Here is an 8,032-nt window from a genome sequence, read left to right as displayed (position 1 = left end):
ATGTCAGTTTGTGACTACGAATTTGCTTACATAGAGATAATGTCGAAAGTTAATGTGGGAGGTCCTCCTTGGAACAGGTTTGATCCTGTTTATGAAAAAGCTAAGGACGGTACAAATTATTCTATTAGCACACCTTCCTAACCCTATGTTTAATTAACGGCACATCCTTGTTTGGAATTACTTAAATGTGTTATTATTTTGCCACTTAACGTGTTTATCATTTTCGAGCAAACTGTAGACGCCTCAAGAAAGAGCCCGAAATACAGAAGAAGAAAAAAAGCAGCTAACAGAATTTCCTTTGACCACAGCTGGCCCAACGCATGAGTCCCTTTGTGTCACAAAAGCCTACAAATTGTTTGAAGAGGCACCGTACTGTCGGACAACCCTGACTGCCTGGACATCTGGCAACCATAGGATAGCCTGAGCTTCGACTTCAGAACGAAAATATAAATTTGGAAAGGTAAAGTTCTGCTTCAAGTCACATCCTCTTGGTCACTATCAAATTAAAAACCTCCCGCCGGAAACCTAAATCATCTGGAAAGCATAAGGAGCTCCGGAAAACAATTTTCATCAATTCATCACTACTCAAACTGGAAGCGCATTTTGTTTCACTTATTCTAAATAATTTACTGTTTTCCACCAACCACGAGTCCAAGGTGCCCAGAGGGGATAGTGAGAGGAGGAGCGGTCCAAATGTTCCTATTTTCACACTTCCCGGCGGTGAGCAGAAAGGAAACGAGCCTGGGGAGGGAGTCTTTCTTACTTTTGAAGAGATATTTGGAGGAACGCCTAGCAGCGGCTCCTCGTTAGTATAGTGGTTAGTATCCCCGCCTGTCACGCGGGAGACCGGGGTTCAATTCCCCGACGGGGAGGACGGCAGATTTTATTAATTCAACTGCGAGATACCAAACCTGCTGACAAATACAACATCCAGGTATCTTTTGTGAGTGTGCCTTTTTTAAAACGCGTGACTTTTAAGCTTAATGCTCACCTTGAAATAAAAGCCTACGCCGACAGTAAAAGCTTCTCATCGTTGGTGGAAGAGAGAGAACCAGAGGGGACTCCGCGTTAGCTACCAGCTGCTGGCTGGCACAGGTGTGCGCCTGCGCAGCGACGCCCGCCAAATTCCAACTTGAGGTCATGAACTGGGCGCGGAACCCGAAGGGGTGAGGGGAGAGAGAAGGCGGAGTTTCCGCCCCTAAAGGGGCGGGTAAGAACGGAAATGGCTTGCTGTAGAAGAGGAAGGAGCCGTTTCCCTTGACCCTGGGGAACCGACTGAAAGGGAAACTCAGTTCTGCCACCTCCACTGGTCCGGTCCCAAGTTAGGTGGAGGGTTAGCGATCAGGAAAATGTGGGCGCTAAAGTGACCAGTCTTCATCTTCAGCGTGTACCGGGTGGAGGGGCAAGGAGGGAATTGGAAAAAAGATGCCGGAAGAAACGCCATGTTACTTGAGTCCTAAGAAACTGCGCGAGCCACAGCCCAGCAGGACCTCGTGGCGCAACGGTAGCGCGTCTGACTCCAGATCAGAAGGCTGCGTGTTCGAATCACGTCGGGGTCATGGGCTTTTGTAGACTTTTTTTACAACACTCGCTTCTAGAGATCTAGGAGTATTCCCGCCTTTTTTGAAAATGCCTTTTAGGATTAAATCTTTCTTCTTCAAATGTAATCCTAGTGATCCTTAGTGTGCAAAAAGTCAAGGCTGGCTTTATATCGTAGTCTTAACGTTGATCGTTTTGTACTGTTTGGCTTTGTAAAGTGAGTTTTCTGTCAATTAAAGTAAAAAGTGCATATTACTATTAAAGTGACTATTACTACTGTACACTAGTGGGCATATCAGTCCAACCGTCCTTAACAAGAAATGTACAAGCTGTTTTCCCAAAAATGGTTAGACCCTTTTGAAAGCAAGGACAACAGTAAAATTTCTAACTTTGAATATTGTTGCAGTTTACACGTCCTAGCCTGTGTGCCAATAAACGATCTTAGAATGTGTGATTAGTATCCCACTTTTACAGTCCCTAAGGGTCACCCAAGTTTCCAAAGTAACTTACTACATATCCTTGTCTTTACCAAATGTTTTACTAAAAAGGTGGAAAATTTGTTGAAAGAACGTGTTAGAAGCCATTGGACCTAAGTGATATATCAATGCCCCCTTTATATTTTCATCAATTCATGTGAATGGGGACAAGTCAGATACTACTTTCAATCTCTTTAATAGGGAGCAAAGCTTAGTCACCTTTTTGAGCTCCAGGACTCTTAGTACTGAATAGGGCCTGACAGGCATGTGTCAAACATTTGTTGTACAAAAAATGAATAGCAAGATGATGAGAAATATTTTTAGATCTTTATTGGCTATGTTCCATAAAAGTCCTTGAATTTTTCTGCTGTTTTGAAAATACCAAGTACTAATTTCGTATGATTTAACCTAATACAGGAGTATAGCTGGACATTATATTTTCACTTTGTGTAGTTTGTTCTTTCTCCTACTTGGATGGGTTGAGATTAGACCATCCATTTTAACAGATATGAACCACCAACTATGATGAGCCTAATACTGTGCTCAGCACTGAGGGATACACTGAGTAAACAAATACCATAATATGTTGGGCTAAGTGCCATGAAAGTAACATGAACAGAGTGGTATGTAGATGCTAAAATAGGACATTAACTCTGCCTTGGGTAGCTCAAGAAGGCCTCATAAAGGAGAATTTTCAAAAATAAAAGTTTACTATGTTGCTTTAAGGCGTTTATTTATCCAGTAGACATATATGAATGCCTTCCATGAGTCAAGCACTTTCACTTAATATCCCTGGGTCTGATTTCTTCAATTATAAAAGTAGTGGTTTATATTCGTTTGCTAGGGCTGCCATAGCAAAAGATGACAGGCTGGGAGGCTTAAACAAGAAATTTATTTTCTCAGAGTTGGGGAGCCTAGACGTTCAAGATCCAAGTGACAGCAGGGTTTGTTTCTCCTGAGACCTGTCCTTGGCTTATAGGTGGCCACCTTCTTACTGTATCCTCACATGGTCATTCCTCTGTATGTGCACATCTCTGCTGTTGTCCAAGTTTCCTTTTATAAGGAAACCGGTCAGTTTAGATTAAGGCCTACTCTAATGGCTTCATTTTAACTTAATTACCTCCTAAAAGTCCTCATCTCCAAATATAGTCACATTTTGAAGTACTGGGGGTTAGGGCTTCAACATGAATTGTGAGGGGCCACAATTCCACCCATAACATAAGTTAATGTTCCTTCTCCCCTGGCAACCTTTGCATGTATAGCATATATCTGTAAAAATACTCACTTGATCTTAGCTTGGACCAAGCATGTTATCTCATTTGTACAAAATCATACTCTTGTGAGGCAGAGCAGGTAATGTTACCTTGTTAATCATTTTGTGATAGCAGCCCTAGCAAACTAATACAGCTTCTTCGGAGAACTGCTAGTTCTCCAGCACTGCTGGAGAGGAAGAGAGAGAGAAAGCTATTGAGGTAAAACAGGAGTCAGATCAGTCAGGACCTCCTAATTTGGATTTTATTCTGAGGGCAAAGCAAAGCTATTATTCAAGACTATGACAAGGTCAGCTCTGGCTTTACAAAGAATGTAAAAAATAAATAAATAAAATGGCCTCGAGCTGTTGTTTCCAGACCAGTACCCTATGAACAAGTTAGAAATGCAAATGTTCAGGTCCCACCCCATACCTACAGACTCAGAAAAGTCTGGGGATGGGGCCTAACAATCAGAGTTTTAACCAGGCCTTCCAAGTGATTCTGATGGCCAGCTAAAGTTTGAGAACCACTGGAGGTCCCACTTAACCTGACAGCGTTGTTAAGAGAATCAAACAAGGCACAGCATGGGGAATATTGTCAATGATACTATAACAGTGTTGTATGATGACAGATGGTAGCTACACTTGTGGTGACATAGCATAACATATGAGAGAAGTTGAGTCACTGTGTTGTACACCTGAAACTCATGTAACTGTGTGTCAACTATACTCAAAAAAAATTTTTTTTAAAAGACTCAAATGAGATATCCATAAAAATGTTGTAAAGCAGTATATATATATAGTATATATATACATGTCATTATTTATACTGCTGCAGCTCTAAAACTGTTACTTCACAGGTTCCAGCTTCTTTCCAAGTTTGGACATCTGTACTTTCCTAGAATAGCCCATTTGCTGGCTTGCTATAAACTTTGAAACAATTTGAAATCCAATACTTCATTTTAACTTTAACTTCTACAACCATTATATAGGAATGATGTCAGGAAAGAGGCTCTGAAATACAGATCCATATTTGAATTCCCACCTAATAGATCTGTGATTTTGTACTTTTCCTCTAAAAACTTTCCAGGCATTTATTCTTCCAAGTGGATTTATCCACTACTATCAAATGCTCTGAGCATTTATTTCACCTGTTTAATAACCTAGGTTTCTCTTTTGAGATTATTTTTAATCAGTTACCTAAGACTGATGAGCTGATAAAATGGAGCCTTTGGAAATATAAAACTGAAAGACTGAAATCTGATAAGCCAAGTGATTTCCCAATTTCTCACACTAATTCCAAAAGAAAGGTAGTTATATTTATAAAAGCATGTGTTCATTGTAGAAATCTTGATAAGTACAGAAAAAATAAGAAAATAAAAATTACTTGTTCCCCACCACCTAAACAAAATTACTACAAACATTTCTAGTCTTTTTTCTTTGTATATATTTTAAATAAACACATATTCATACACACTGTTCTTTACAGAACTGAGATCTTACTCTAATATGGTTCTCTATTTTTTTCTACTTATTTTTACTTATTGCTTTATTGTGAAAATCCTTTCATATTCTTAAGAAAAATGTCAAGAACATGACTTTTATGACCATCATGTAGTATTTGGTCATCTGCTTTGTTTGAGGTGACACCTTTAAATTCACAACCAAGCTCTATGCAAAACGGAATAATGAAAAACAAGTCAGCTATATATTAATAACATTAAAAACTTCAAAAAGGAAAATGAAGGCAGTTATCCAAGTGATATGGAAAAAAAAAGTTTCAGAACAGTTTTCTGACAAAGTCATTCCACTGATTTATTTTTTTAAGCTGTGGCTTCACATAGGAATATCTTTTCACTGTCTCCCAAGGTTTTTGGTATCAATGCTGAAACATTCTAAATTTTTTTTAAAAACCTAAAAAGTAAATAAATAAATAAATAAATAAATAAATAAATAAATAAATAAATAAATAAAACCTAATACCTGTTTCAACATAAAAGGTAATCTTTAAAACTTTTATTTTTATGAATATAACAAAATAAAATGCCCAGTCTTTTTTTTTTCAATTAAGAAATTTCACAGGGCAGTAGAGCATGTGACTCTTGATTTTAGGGTCATGAGTTTGAGCACTATGCTGGGCATGGAACCTACTTAAAACTAAAAAAAAAAAAGATTTAAGAAATTTCACAGATGATGACTCAAAAAATCCTTGAGCAGGAGAGAAGGATGAAATCCAGAGTACAAGGGGTGGAGTTCTTTCTGATAGGAGTTCTGTTTTCCATTGAAACAAAAAAGATGCAAGAGCAAATGAGCACAGAAATGACCTTCTTAAGTTGAGGCATTCCCTGCAGATGGTTTCCAGTTTCTCAAGTATGATGCAAGTTCACCAGCTGAAAATGGGGACAGGTGGGGGGAAAAGGATGTAAAAGATTTGAGTAGAGAAGCTAAGGTGTGAATGGTCAATCCAGTGAATGAATAGTTTTGCCAGCCAGTATGAAGTGCTCCCATGAGGTCTGAGGTCATGAATTAAAACCAGTCAGCCGTGTCATATGATTTTTCTATAGCAATCTTTGCTACTTGGATACCAGCAATTGAATGGAAAAGTTTGTTGCAGCAGGGTTCAGTCCAAACAAGACTAAGGTTCTACCGGGAGGTTCCTCCAAGTAAGAAAGATAGAGACATTGGGGTAAGAGAATTGAAAATGTCTGCAAAAGAGCAATTACAAGGATTAATTGAGGAATCTAAGTTGGATGAGTTGGAAGTGTTTATGATGTAGAATCATATTAATAGTTTTTTTTTAAGTGTTGGGCCTAATGGATTGGAGGTGTTAATAGTTCAGTGAGAGTATAATAAATGAGCTGAGGAAAAAGGCTAGTGATTGATAATTGGGATGCTTGAAATTGAGATTTAGAAGGCAAAACAGTTATTGATGACAAGGTTCAAAGTCTCACCACTTGGAGTGGATGGATGATATGGAATAGAGGAACAAGTTGTTGGAGATGAAGAGGTTAAAAATCTAAAAGGCCAAGTGCTGAGGGTGCCTGGCTGGCTCAGTCGGAAGAACATATGACTTTTGATCTCAGGGTTCATGAGTTTGAGCCCCATGTTGGGTGTAGAGATTACTTAAATAAATAAACTTTTTTTTTTAAAGATTTTATTTATTTATTTGACAGAGAGAGACACAGCGAGAGAGGGAACACAAGCAGGGGGAGTGGGAGAGGGAGAAGCAGGCTTCCCGCAAAGTGGGGAGCCCCATGCGGGGCTCAATCCCAGGACCCTGGGATCATGACCTGAGCTGAAGGCAGACGCTTAACGACTGAGCCACCCAGGCGCCCCAAATAAATAAACTTTAAAAAAATAAAAATTTAAAAAAATAAAATGATGGTGTTGCATGGGCCATCTATAAGAATGTTAAATTCACAGAGACTATAGACAGAAATGGTGGGGAAACCTAGAGCAAGGAAAAACAACCTATAATATCTGAGGGAGAGTGGCCAGAAAGTTGATAAATGATAAAGATGATAAAGGGTGATTTACCTAGATGATATGAACTTCAAATGTTTCTGAAGGAGGAAAGAGGGCAAATGTTTTGAAGTATTAATCAGGAACAAAGAAGCCACCCAAACTCTGTAGCCCAACCTCTAGGACTTAAGGTACACAGAGTATGAGGGAAAAAATAACTCCTACTTAGGAGCTCTACAGCAGAGTTAAAAGCAAAAATTACCTTCATCACTAAAAATTAATAGTGCTGGGGATATAGCTGGATGCATCTAGGACAATTCCAAGTCTGAATTGGGTAAGTCATGACTTTGTGGATGACGTAGAAAGGCGATCTCACTGTCTGATAGCTTATGACATCAACCATGTCTCCTGAGAAATGTAGAATCTGCAAGTAACCTCCAGTTGATAGTGTCTAAGGATAGGAAAAGGAGAGACAATTAATGAAAGGGAAATGAAAATGTTTTTGCTCAAGGAGTATTCATTTCAAGGATCTAGAATGCAGTTCTTTATGAATTATATTATCTTTACTGTTGGCCTGTAGGGCATAGTACTTGTCTATTTATTTTAAAGATTTCATTTATTTATTTGAGAAAGGGAGAGCGGGGATGGGGAGAAGCAGAGGGAGAGGGACAAGCAGACTCCATGCTGAGCTCAGAGCCCCACATGGGGCTCAATCTCACGACCCTGAGAGCGTGACCTGAGCTGAAATCAGAAGTTGGACGCTTAACCAACTGAGCCACACAGGTGCCCCATACTGTGTCTATTTAAAACAACTTGCAAAAACAAGCGAACACCTTGCAAACTCAACAGGTGATTTTTTTTAGCGTGTGGTTAAAAAGTAGGATGAAGTATTGCCTTTAAAAATTAAACGGCCTGGAAAATGGAAAAATATCTGGTGCAAGGGCCCTTTCAAAAGTCATTGGCACTATCCTTGGGTGATTCTGTGACTTCATCATTGTATTCTACTCACATCAAATTTAGGTAGAATATTATCCTCAGGTATCAGTGATGCCTCCTTCTTTAAGGATCCATTTCAGGGACCAGGCTGCTCAGGTTACCTCAGACCATAGGGCAGCTGTCAGAGCCCGGAGACCCTTCTATGTACCCAACCTGGTCAGATCATATATAGTCCTGGTAACTCTGACCCTTTTCAGATACAGCAGCAAAACCTACCTCTTAAAAACTGTTAGTACAATCAGGCCGGAGCCAAATTCCTCAACTTGCTAATTCAAATAGGGTAGCATAGACCTATCAACTGTGTTCTCGC

At 39.3% G+C, this 8,032-nt stretch overlaps 2 non-coding genes across 2 annotated transcripts; both read left to right on the top strand.

Annotated features, from left to right (window-relative positions):
* The first annotated feature begins 800 nt into the window (after window positions 1–800).
* Window positions 801–872, top strand: TRNAD-GUC. Its single transcript has one exon. It is a non-coding gene; the product is annotated as a tRNA-Asp (tRNA).
* Window positions 873–1,487: 615 nt separating this feature from the next.
* On the top strand, window positions 1,488–1,559 carry TRNAW-CCA. The gene has a single exon. It is a non-coding gene; the product is annotated as a tRNA-Trp (tRNA).
* Window positions 1,560–8,032: the final 6,473 nt, after the last annotated feature.

This window comes from Mirounga leonina, unplaced genomic scaffold (genome assembly GCF_011800145.1).
Source record: "Mirounga leonina isolate KUSES-001 unplaced genomic scaffold, KU_Mleo_1.0 Mir_418, whole genome shotgun sequence".
NCBI classification, from domain to species: Eukaryota; Metazoa; Chordata; class Mammalia; order Carnivora; family Phocidae; genus Mirounga; species Mirounga leonina.
The sequence above is the reverse complement of the archived record's forward strand: the minus strand, read 5'-3'. Positions and strand labels throughout refer to the sequence as shown.